The sequence below is a fragment of the Dipodomys merriami genome, unplaced genomic scaffold (assembly GCF_024711535.1).
Source record: "Dipodomys merriami isolate MVZ:Mamm:240054 unplaced genomic scaffold, mDipMer1.0.p SCAF_37, whole genome shotgun sequence".
Lineage (NCBI taxonomy): Eukaryota > Metazoa > Chordata > Mammalia > Rodentia > Heteromyidae > Dipodomys > Dipodomys merriami.
Window position 1 is genome coordinate 8,046,716 of NW_027205270.1, and position 12,440 is coordinate 8,059,155.

Below are 12,440 nucleotides of genomic sequence, written 5' to 3' on the forward strand. Positions count from 1 at the left end.
CCTTCCTTCCTTCCTTCCTTCCTTCCTTGTGCCAGTCCTGGGGCTTTAACACAGTTTCTGGGAACTGTCCCTGAGCTATTGGTCATTCCTGTGGCTTGAAATCTGAGCCAGGGTGTTCCCTGAGCTCTTCAGTTCAAGCCTAGCACTCTACCACTTGAGCTACAACACCACTTCCTGTTCTCTGGTGGTTAATTGGAGATAAGAGTCTCACACACTTTCCTGCCAGGGTTGGCTTTGAACTGCAATCCTCAGATCTCAGCCTCCTGAGTAGCTAGGATTACAGTTTTGAGTCACTGGTGCCCGGCTTCCCTGAGCTTCTTCTGCTCAAAGCTAGTGCTCTACATCTTGAACAAGAGTCTCAAAGACTTTTCTATTATAGCTGGCTTCACACTACAATCCTCAAATCTCAGACTCCTGAGTAGTGAGGATTGTAGATGTGAGCCATTGGCACCCAACTTGCAATGTTCTTTCCTTTCTTTTTTTCTCTTTCTTTTGTTTCCTTCTCTCTCTTTTTGAAATAGCAAACCATTTCCACTAAGGTCCAGACAGGAAGTATTTTCCTTTTTTTTCAGGCCATCTGTTTTGTATTGCTGCAATCCATCTACTGTCATACCAGTGAAGCAATCTTGAGGTTAATAAGTGTGAATAAGTGTTGCTGTGTTACAATAAAACTTTTTTTTTCAAAAATAGGAAGCAGCAAAGTATAAAACAGTGATAGTTTGATGAGTACCTCAGGTTATCTCTTTTTTTTATTGTAAAGGTGATATACACAGGGGGTTACAGTTACATAAGTCAAGTAATGAGTATATTTCCATTTGAACAGTGTCACCTCTTCCTGTTTTCTCCCATATTTTCCTTCCCGACCTCCTCCCCCACATTGTATAGTTCATTTCCAACATAAAATCTAGCGAGTATTACTCCGCATGTGTTCACCTTTGTCCCACCATTTTTGTGTTCCCTCTTATCCTCCCCCAAACAAACTTACATACAAAACAAAAGGGACAAAAAATTTTTTTAAAAAAAGTGAGAAAGGAAGAACAATGAGCAAAATAACACAAAACCTCCTGGTTTGATTTCTTAGAGTTCATTTCGATAAACATCATTTTATATGTTCATATGCCCATAACTATGGCCTTTCCTCAAAAGACTAAACATAGAGCTTCTCTATGACCCAGCAATCCTATTCCTGGGCATTTTTCCAATAGACCACAAAAAAAGGCCACACTAAAGAAACCAGCACAATCATGTTTGTTACAGTATTGTTTACCATCACCAAGATGTAGAATCAACCCAAAGGCCTCTCAGCAGACAAAAAGATCAATAAAATGTGGCCTATATGTACAAGGAAATTCTATCCTTCCATCTGAAAGGATGATATTGCCCCATTCATACAGAATTGGAAAGACTTGGAGAAACATATATTAAGCAAAGTAAGCCAGACCCAAAGAAAATAAGCTTGCATGGTTCCCCATTTATTGTAACTAGAAATGCCTATACATCTATATAAACACACTGGATGGTCAAAAACAAAACAAAAAAAAACATAAATACTTGGACCTAGTAAATTATATAGGATGCTGGACATAGTGAGACCAAAGGAGGATATTCTTAGGAGAGGATTGCAACATTTCTTCATAGTATCTAATACTTTAGTCTTTCCTTTGTCATCCTTTTTCTTTATTTTCTTAAAAATAAGTATTCAAATATATTATGAACAGAAAAGTTATACATTAAAACAAAACACACACACAAAAACATGACTTTTGACCTGCACATCACAATACTTTAACATGGTCGCGAGATCAGGAAGATTTATTTTTAATGTTCTCTGCAATTTTAATTTTTAAAAGCCAAGTTCAGAGCACACTCCAAGAAATTGTTTGCTTTCTTTTGTTAAACAGAATATATCAGAAAACAAAACAAAAAGTTTTAAATAATTGTTTTAAAATTATGTAAAAATATGGAACGCTTCACGAATTTGCGTGACATCCTTGCACAGGGGCCAGGCTAATCTTCTCTGTATCGTCCCAATTTTAGTATATGTGCTGCCGAAGCAAACACAGGAAGATAAGTTTTTTAGGCTTTGTGGGCCTCCTAATTTCTACTTCAGGTGTTCATCTTCACTGTTTTGTTAGAACAGCAGTAGACAATCTCTAGCTGGAAGGGTATGACTACATTCGCATAGGATGTGTTTATAGATGTTTGAATGTCATGTATTTTTATAAAGTCATTATTATTTTGATACTCAAATATTTCTAAATGTCAGAACAAATCTTAGGTCACACACTTCAAGAGGCAAGTGCTAGGATCTGACTAACAAGAACCATAATTTGCCAGAGTATATGAAGAATATAATTCTTGTGCAAGGCACTGTCATGACTTTCTATGTTATCTTACATAATCAGTAAAGCAATTCTGTATCAAACATCATTGTCTCAATCATTAAAAATATAATTGAACATCTATGAAATAAGAAAATATTTCAATATTACACACTGTTGATAAATCCAAGAACTTATTTACTTACTTCTTAGATGAAGTAAACCAATGCATTTCTTGAAGTATCTGACTTAGCTTTGTAATTGAGGGATTTTCTCCTTTTATAATGATAAAACCTACAAGAGATTTTAGTGATTATGTTCAGAAATGCTTCCCCTTTAAACCTTAATACTACTAATGAATTAACAATTAATGTCTGATGCATTCAATAGAAAGATCTAATAAAGGACATATTATCTCATTTGTTTGAATATTGTATGAACAAGATAAAAAATTCTGAGTAGAATATTATATCTATATGTTTGATAATAAATCTTGTATAAATTACTATGGGTGCAGGGTACCAGTGGCTCACACCTGTCATCCTAGCTACTCAGGAGGCTGAGATCTGAGAATCTCCGTTCAAAGCCAGACTGGGCAGGAAAGGCCATGAGACGCTTATCTCCAGTTAACAACCAGAAAACCACTTTGGCTCAAGTAGTAGAGCAATGTTCTTGAGCTGAAGAGCTAAGGGACAGTGCCTAGGCCCAGAATTCAAGCCCCACAGCCAACCATAATAATATATATATATATATATATATATATATATATATATATATATATACACTTATATGCATATATATATTGCTATGGGTTCTAAGTGACAAAGTTTATAATCCATCCAGTCATTGACCCAGAAAATGTATAATTATTCACTACATCATCCTTCTCATTGAGGCCATAGATTCAGTTATCAGGCTGAGTTCATGTGGTTTTCTGTCTAGAACTTTCTGTGTACTGTGTTTAGAGACTTATGTTCCATGCCTGAATTTCAGATCATGTGTCAGGTCTGCTTTACTTTATCATTTTAACTCCTTGAAAATAGCATTGACTGTATATAAATCATGTCACAATATTTATTCCCTAAATATTATCTACTAAAATCTCTTCATTTGTGATAACCACTACATAATTTAAAATACTAACAGAAAAAAATGAAAGTCTTTTAAAATACTGACTTTTCTAGTGAATATGTTCAAATTTGCTGCTCAACTAACAAAATGTCCTATTGTTAGAAAATCAAATTCTTACCATTGTAATTTCTACTTCTTAAACTATTGTCTTTAAATAAAGTTAGAGAGCAATATGAACTTTGTTTTGGGGGTATTATGTGAGACAATAGGATCGTGTTTAGTTTCTATTTATTTTAGTATAACACTGCAAATACAATTAAGTGAGGCCAATTGTACTAGATCAGAACAAAGAAATTTAAAATATTTATAATATATTTATAATCTTTCTTAAAACCCATTAAATGCATTTTCTAGCCATTTTTAATTTAAATTTTATTGTAAAAGTGATGTATAGAGGGGGTTACAGTTACATAGATAAGGTAATTAGTTCATTTCTTTTTGAACAATGTTACCCTCTCCTTCATTTTCTCCCACTTTACCCCCCCCCTCCACACCCTTCCTCCTCAAGTTGTAAAATTCATCTCCAACCCAGGGCCAAGCGAGTGTTACAGTTGAATTGGTTTACCCTTAGCTCGACCATTTCTGTGATTATCTTTCCCTTCCCCAGATTTCTGTACCCTTTGTCTGTACCCAATTTTTATCTGAATTTGATTCAATATTCTATAAAGAAAATGGCATAAATATTTAATTGGATTATGTATTGCTATCATTCTTTATTCAACTCACATTTTTGAATACTCGCTAGTATCATATTCTCTTTAAGGCTGGTATTCGTATAATGATGAGCAAGATAAGTTTGGACTCACAACTATAAGATGGCAGAGTATGTGATTTGCATGGTAAGTCACCTACTAGAATGAGCCAGATGTGAGGGAGTAGGAGTAGTTTTATTGTCTCACATACAAGCCTTGGTGGGTTTGTTTGGGGTGGGGTGTGTGGGAATGTTCCATAAGGATCACCACAAGTGTGCATGGATTTCCATGAACAGAAAATTGGCTGATGCATTGACCCAGCTCTCATATGGTTAGTAATTTAGCAATGTAGTAAGGAAGCTTCACAGGGAGTAAGATATAAAGATCTCACTAAAGTTTTCATCTCAGAAAATAATTAAACTCGTTCCTTGCTATTTATTCCTGCCCTTTTTCATTCTGTCCCAAGGATATTGTTTCCTTTAACACACTAGAACTCTTGTTCAATATTTCTTCTTGTTTGCTTTTATAATTTTCTTACCCTTATTAGTTAACTATAATTTCCTGGGGAACAATACAGGGATGTTAGGGACAATGTATTTTGTGTACCTGGATATTTTCATTGTCATCCCAAGAACCATTCCCTCAATGTACATGAAATAAATCCTACAGCTTCACACATCCTAGGGCTTCACACATTGCCTACTAAGGGAAACTCACTTTCTATAGAATACTTGTTTACAAGTTGTGTTCATTAGTTGTTTAAGTACTGAAAAACTAGCTGCTGAGGGTAAACCTTCAATTTGTGACAGATTATGGTCACGTTTTAGAGTTCTGTTATTTTTGAATAATTGTGCTGCTTTACCTTCTGTGAACTTGAACAATTCTACGAAAGTAGAATTTTACTTTATTTTATTCATTTCATTTTGATAAATTTTTGATATATTAGTTGAGTTGTACCTGCTGAACATTAAAACATGGGATATACACTGTTGGGGTGTTAATGTCTTACTCATTTTCTTTCGTCAGTGGCAATGTGATTTGAACTTAGCCCTGAACTTTTTCGCTTGTTTTGTAGTAGCTCTGTCCCATAAACCTTGCTGCTAGCCTCATTTTTGTTGGACATTTTGGAGAAGAACTCTCTCAAGCTTTTCTTCCCAGAGTGACTTCAAACTGAGATGTTTCCAGATCTCAACCTCTTGAGTCATAGGAATAAGATAAAAGTCACTATAGCTGGACTGACATCTTACTTTGTTCAAATGAGGTTATTATGATCCAAATAGTCACATGTTCTTTAGCAAATGTCTTTCCATCAACTGTTCATTTCCTGAACAGTTCTTGACACTTAATAAATACTACATCTTTGTGTTACATAAAGGTGTAACTCTTATGTAGGAGTCTGAGCTGTTATAATAAGAAGATAATAGCAGATTCTCCTATTAACTTTTTAATTCTCTAATTTACTCTTTTTTCAGATGGCACAGGGTCTGGTTGATCATGCCAGTACATATTGTGACAAGAAGTATACTTAGAGGAAAAGTTACAGGGAAAGTATATGGAGATCTTAAAGATTGATGTTCTATGTACCTTTGTAGATATGTCTAAGTGCTTCCTTGTTTTAATGATTTATTGTGTTGGCACTGGTTCTCCCTTTCTCCTGCTACACAACACTTTATTGTAGTATGTAGAAGACAGAATGGAGCATGAAAAGCTTTTTCCAGACACTTTGGTTGCATATAATGTACGTTTTATAGAAAGTGAGCTACATATACTTTCATTGTAACTAGAATTTGTAATCTCAATTGCATTGATATGTTTCCTCCAGATTTATCATTCTATAATTCTCACTTTATATGATTTTTATGTGTTTATGTTATGAAACCAAAATCTCTACCTAAAGTCTCAATCCATCTTGCTTTTTAAACCTAAAGCAAAGAATGATCAGGATAATATTTTGTATTAGAAAAAGTCATATCTAGCTACAAGTCCTGGAAAATGCTACTAAATTTTTTTACAAATTTAGGCTAAAATATTTTTATATTATTTCTCTTTTGCATAATTCTGATGTCACTGCTTAAAGTACTTTTGCTGAAGCCGGGCACTGGTGGCTCATGCCTGTAATCCTAGGTACTCAGGAGGCTGAGATCTGAGGATCATGGTTCAAACCAGCCTGAGCAAGAAAGTCTGTGAGACTCATCTCCAATTAACCACCAGAAAACTGGAAGTGGCACTGTGGCTCAAGCAGTAGAGCGCTAGCCTTGAACTGAACAGCTGAGGGACAGGGGTCAGGCCCAGGGTTCAAGACACATGACCACCAAAAAAAAAAAGTACCTGTGCGAAGCAGGTTCTCTAAGACTATTCTTGGACATATGGACAGCTAATAGTCACTTACACTTTTCTAATATTCTAATGTTAATGATAATTAGGTATCATAATACTTAGAATTAGATGAGGTCTGAGAGATTCTTCTTAAATCTAATAGCTATACTTTTTCATGAATATTATCTAACCATCTACTTTCTATAAAATTTTGACATCTCTTATCTATTTTTTGTTCACATCTTCATTCACTACTTTTAAATTGTCAGTGCACTGTGAGGAAGCATTCTCCTCCTCACCTTAATGTTCTTATCCTCTCTTACCCATTGGTTTACCACAGATCTTTATCCTATACTCCGTGAGAGATGCTCTGTCAGTCTGAGAGGAAGTTTTCAAAGCACAGAGAGTGAGTGACAAAGGTCACTGCTGTTGCTAGGAAATGCTTGTGAATTCTGCTACAGAGACATCCTTCCATAATCTAGGGGATCTGTGAGTCCATAGACTGTGAGATTAAGGAGGTGATATTGTCCTACTCCAGGCTTAGATGCGAGGGCTATGTCAAATTTAGCCAGCAGTCTTCACTTTCACAAGAATATCTTTATCCCTAAAGTAATTTTCATTATAAAGGACAAATAAACAGTTGTTATTGTTGTTTTCACACTAGAATAATATAATCCTGTTTTTTAGAAACATAGAGATAAACATCATGTCATGTTCACGTCTACAGAAGGGGCTCTGTATATTATATATTTGCATATATATGCATACATTTATATTCTGTATTATAAATAGTACATATGAATATGTATTGTGTGTAAATCTATGCCTTTCTATAAATAGAATAGGTTGACATGTATATATACATGTATACATATGAATATATGTATACATAAAATAGTGGCTAGAATAAGAATACTTAAGACTTCAGACCTTGTGTTATATTTTGATAGTGATTGTGAATGTTTTTTAAATTCCTTTCACTATAAAAATGAGTTTGTTTTAAATATTCTAATTAGACAATCAGCTGTGTTGCTTATCTGCATTCACAAAGAGCAAATGAAAAACCGGAAGTGACTACAAATTGCTTAATTAGCCCAATTAAACACCTGCCTAAGACTTCCTGGTTTAGCAAAGCCCAAAGTTCACATTGCTAAAAATACAACTTCAAACTGAAAATTTGAACTATTCTGTATGAAAGATGTAAAGAAAATACATGTGAGTTGCCTTGCTTATAGCAGAGATTAGACTTTGCAATTAAGCTCACTTAACAGTACTATCTAGTTATATCCAGTTTATATAAAAGCTTATAGACTTTTATGAAAAAATAAGGTGCTCTGGGGCTGGGAAGGTGGCTCAGTGGTAGAGCACTTGCCTTGCATACATGAGGCCCTGGGTTCAATTCCTCAGCACCACATAAGCAAACAGGAAAGAAAAAGCCAGAAGTAGCCCACGACCGGACCAAAAAACAACAAACAAAAAAAAAGAGTCTCAGAAAAAATAAGGTGCTTGTCTAAAGATAACCAGTACTTGTGTTGAGTGCTTCTATAAAATAGTGCATAAAATGAATAAGAGGCCTTAAATCTGCAAGATTCTTCCTAAATTTCAGCTGAGACACTTGAATCACATTGAAAATTTGTTTTTGTTTTTGTTTTAAATTTCTTTTTCTCAGTCATGGGGCCTGAACTCTGGGCCTGAACTCTGGGCCTGGGCGCTGTCCCCCAGATCTTCAACTGTAGACTAGTGCTCTGCCAATCCAGGAGCATGGGAGGTTTTGCCATTTTTTAAGTTCTGTGTTGATTTCCTTTTTCAAGATATTAAAGTTTTCATCATAGAGGTCCTTCACTTCTTTGGTTAAGTTAATTCCTAGGTATTTTATTTTTTGTGGGGCTATTACAAATGGAGTTGCTTTCCTAATTTCAGCCACACTTTTCTCATTGTTGGCATATAGAAAAGTCATTGATTTTTGGGGATTAATTTTATAACCTGCTACTTTGCCAAAGTTTTGAATCAGCTTGAGTAATTTGGGAGTGGAGTCTATGGGATTCTTTAAATACAAGATCATGTCATCTGCAAAGAGGGAGAGTTTTATTTCTTCTTTCCCTATTTGGATCCCCTTTATGTCTGCATCTGGTCTTATTGCTGTAGCTAGGCATTCTAATACTAGATTGAAGAGAAGTGGAGAGAGTGGGCATCCTTGTCTTGTTCCTGAGTTAAGAGGAAATGGCTTTAGTTTTTCACCATTGAGTATAATGCTGGCTGTAGGTTTGTCATATACAGCCTTTATTGTATTGAGGAATGTTCCATGGATTCCTAATTTTTCCAGAACCTTCATCATAAAGGGGTGTTGGATCTTGTCAAATGCTTTTTCTGCATCTATTGAGATAACCATGTGGTTCTTATTCTTGCTCCTGTTGATGTGATGAATAATATTAATTGATTTGCGTATATTGAACCAGCTTTGCATCCCTGAAATGAATCCTGTTTGATCATGGTGTATGATTTTTTGGATGAATTGTTGAAGTCGAGTGGCCAAAATTTTGTTGAGAAGTTTTGCATCAATGTTCATCAAAGAAATGGGTCTGTAGTTCTCTTTCTTTGATGAGTCCCTGCCTGGTTTTGGGATGAGGGTTATGATGGCTTCATAGAATGTGTTCGGTAGTGAGCTTTCTCTTTCAATTTCATTGAAGAGTTGGAGGAGTATTGGTGTGAGCTCTGCTTTGAAGGCCTTGTAAAATTCCGCTGTAAAACCATCTGGTCCTGGACTTTTCTTAGCTGGGAGGTCTCTTATTGCTGTTTCTATTTCAATGCTTGATATGGGCCTGTTAAGCTGGTTTAACTCATCTTGGTTTAGTTTTGGCATGTCAATGTTTGCTAGGAAAAGGTCCATTTCTGTCAAGTTCTCAAACTTATTAGCATAAAGTTTTGAGAAGTATTCCCTTATAATGTTCTGAATCTTGGTTGTTTCCATGGTGATGTTTCCATTCTCATCTCTGAGTTTATTAATTTGGGTGTGTCCTCTCCTTTTTCTGATAAGGTTTGCTAAGGGTCTGTCAATTTTGTTAAGTTTTTCGAAGAACCAACTCTTTGTTTTGTTGATTCTTTCTATAGTTTTTTTGGATTCTAATTCATTTAATTCTGATTTAATTTTGATTATTTCTTTCCGTCTACTGGATTGGGGTTTATCTTGCTGCTCTTTTTCAAGGAGGTTTAGATGTGTCATTAAATTGTTAGTTTCCGATCTCTCCAATTTGTTGATGTAGGAGCTCAGAGCTATAAACTTGCCTCTGAGTACTGCCTTTGCTGTGTCCCAGAGGAGCTGGTAATTTGTGTGTTCATTTTTGTTGAATAGCATGAACATTTGAATTTCCTTTCTAATCTCTTCCATGACCCACTCATGATTCAGCAGTGTGTTGTTCAGCCTCCATGTGATACTGGACTTTCTTTGGTGGCTTTTGGTGTTGAGATCTAATTTTATTCCCTTGTGGTCAGAGAGAATGCAAGGTATAACTTCAATGTTTCTGAATTTAGACAAGTTTGCTTTGTGGCCTAAAATGTGGTCTATTTTAGAAAATGTTCCATGTGCTGCTGAGAAGAACTTGTATTCTGTTGCTGCTGGGTGAAATGTTCGGTAAATGTCTGTTAAGTCTAGTTGATCTATGCAGCTGTTTAGATCTGCGGTTTCTCTGTTGAGTTTTTGCCGGGTTGATCTATCTAGTGGGGAGAGTGGTGTGTTAAAATCCCCAACAATTAATGTCTTTGGATCTATATGGGATTTGAGGGAAAGTAGTGTTTCTTTGATAAATTTGGGTGCTCCATTGTTTGGCGAATAGATATTTAGAATTGTAATATCCTCCTGAAGGAGAGATCCTTTAATTAGTATGTAGCGACCTTCTTTATCTCTTCTCACGAATTTTAGTTTGAAGTCTATTTTATCTGATATTAGGATTGCAACTCCCGCCTGTTTATGAGGGCCGTTTGCTTGGTAGATTTTGTTCCAGCCTTTAACCTTGAAAATATGTTTGTTTTTACGGGCAAGATGTGACTCCTGCAGGCAGCAGATAGAAGGGTCTTGTTTTTTAATCCAACTAGATAGTCTATGTCGCTTAATTGGAGAGTTCAGTCCGTTAACGTTAAGAGATAGGACTGAGAGATATTTGGGGGTTCCTGCCAGGTTATCCACCTTCTTGGGGGCTGTGAAAACTGGGTTCTTCCTAAGGTTCTTGGATTCTCAGTTTGGGTGCAGTTTCTTGGCCTTTGTTGCGTTCTTGTTGGTTTTCTATGTGTAGGACATCTTTAAGAATCTTTTGCAGGGCTGGTTTGGTGGAGATGTATTGTTTCAATTTTTCTTTGCTATGGAAGGTTTTTATTTGGCCTTCAGTTATGAAGGAGAGTTTAGCTGGGTACAGTATTCTTGGTTGATAGTTGTTTGTTTTTAGGGCATGGCATACGTCATTCCAGGCTCTTCTTGCTTTGATTGTCTCTGCTGAGAAATCTGAGGTAATTCTAATTGGTTTCCCTTTATAGGTGATTAACCTTTTCTCCTTGACAGCTTTAAGGATCTTTTCCTTGGTCTGGGTTGATCCTGTGTGGATTATAATGTGACGGTGGGATGTCCTATTCTGGTCTGGTCTATTTGGGGTTCTAAAAGCTTCTTGTATCTGAATAGGCCTATCTTTTTGTATGTTTGGGAAGTTCTCTGCTAGGATCCTGTTAAACAAATTTCCTAGACCATTAACTTCTGTTTCTAGGTGCTCCTCTACACCCATTACCCTTAGATTGGGCCTTCTGATGGTGTCTTCCAGGTGTTGGATAGACCTATCATATTTCTTGGACTTGTCTTGGATGGTTGTATGTTCTTTCTCTATAATATCTAGGCTGTCTTCAATCCCTGAGATTCGATCTTCTGCATGGTCTAACCTGCTGTCAAGACTCTCTACTTTGTTTTTTTATCTCTTTTCCTTCTAATTGGTCAGCTTTGATGGCTTCAAGTTCTTTGTTGAAGCTCTGTTTTAGGTCTTGTATGAATTTCTTTACTTCCTTAATTTGTTTGTTCTCAAATCACTTAGTTGATTGGTTATGGTTTCTTTGGACTCCCATTCCTTCTGTTGGGTTCCATTCAGCATTCCCTTTGTGGTCTCCCTGACTTCCTTCAGCTCTTTGTTAATGGATTCCATGAATGCCTTTAGTGATCTTTGTGTATTCTCTACCTGGTCTCTTAATTCGTGAATTACTCTTTGATTAGTTTCCTCCCTTCTGTGGGATTCCTGCAGTTCTCTTTGAGTGTTCTCTGCCTGCTCACACCATTCCTCCCTTTCTCTTTGGGTATTCTCAAGTTGTTCACGCAAATCCTGTATCAGTTTTTGAGAAGCTTCCTCACGCTTATGATATTCCTGTATAAACTTCTGGGATGCCTCCTCTCTCTCCCTATCACGCTCATACAGAGTCCTTTGTACATTGTCAAACTTCTCATTTATCATGTTTGCTATTAGTGTTTGTAGAGCTATTTGGGAACTCTCCTCTGGATTATTCTTTATCTGTTCTAATCCCTGATTATCAAGGTTGGGAATTGAGATACCCGAATTTGCCATTTTTCTTGTGTTTTTCCGGCTTACTCGGCCCATTTGAGATAAAGATTGCACCAGTTTTGTGCTAGAACACTATCTTAAGGCAACCATCAACCAAAGTTTGCATTTGTACAGTCAATAGTCTACAGATACAATCTAGTTCAACAGATACATCTATTCAACATCAAACGACTATATGTTAAAGGACTTCGAACCGCAGAAAAGAATTTGGAAAACCAGAAATTATTAGGATTAGGGAGAGATGTGGGTAAAAAATAGGAATAGATTGGTGTGGGGAGGCACAGGGAGAGTTAACTATGTCCTAATCACAATGCAGGAAATGAGTTGTGTAGGATGCAAGTAGAGAGAGAGAGAAAAAGAAGAGATGGAAAGGGGAATAAAGAGAGACCAGAAAA

At 36.1% G+C, this 12,440-nt stretch overlaps 1 protein-coding gene and 1 non-coding gene across 4 annotated transcripts in view; one reads left to right on the plus strand and one right to left on the minus strand.

The window, feature by feature from the left end:
• Positions 1 to 12,440, plus strand: part of Ctnna2 (catenin alpha 2) — a 1,104,669-nt gene that overhangs the window by 214,398 nt on the left and 877,831 nt on the right. The window lies entirely within an intron of this gene.
• Positions 1,955 to 2,061, minus strand: LOC138804738 (U6 spliceosomal RNA). The gene has a single exon (XR_011365332.1). It is a non-coding gene; the product is annotated as a U6 spliceosomal RNA (small nuclear RNA).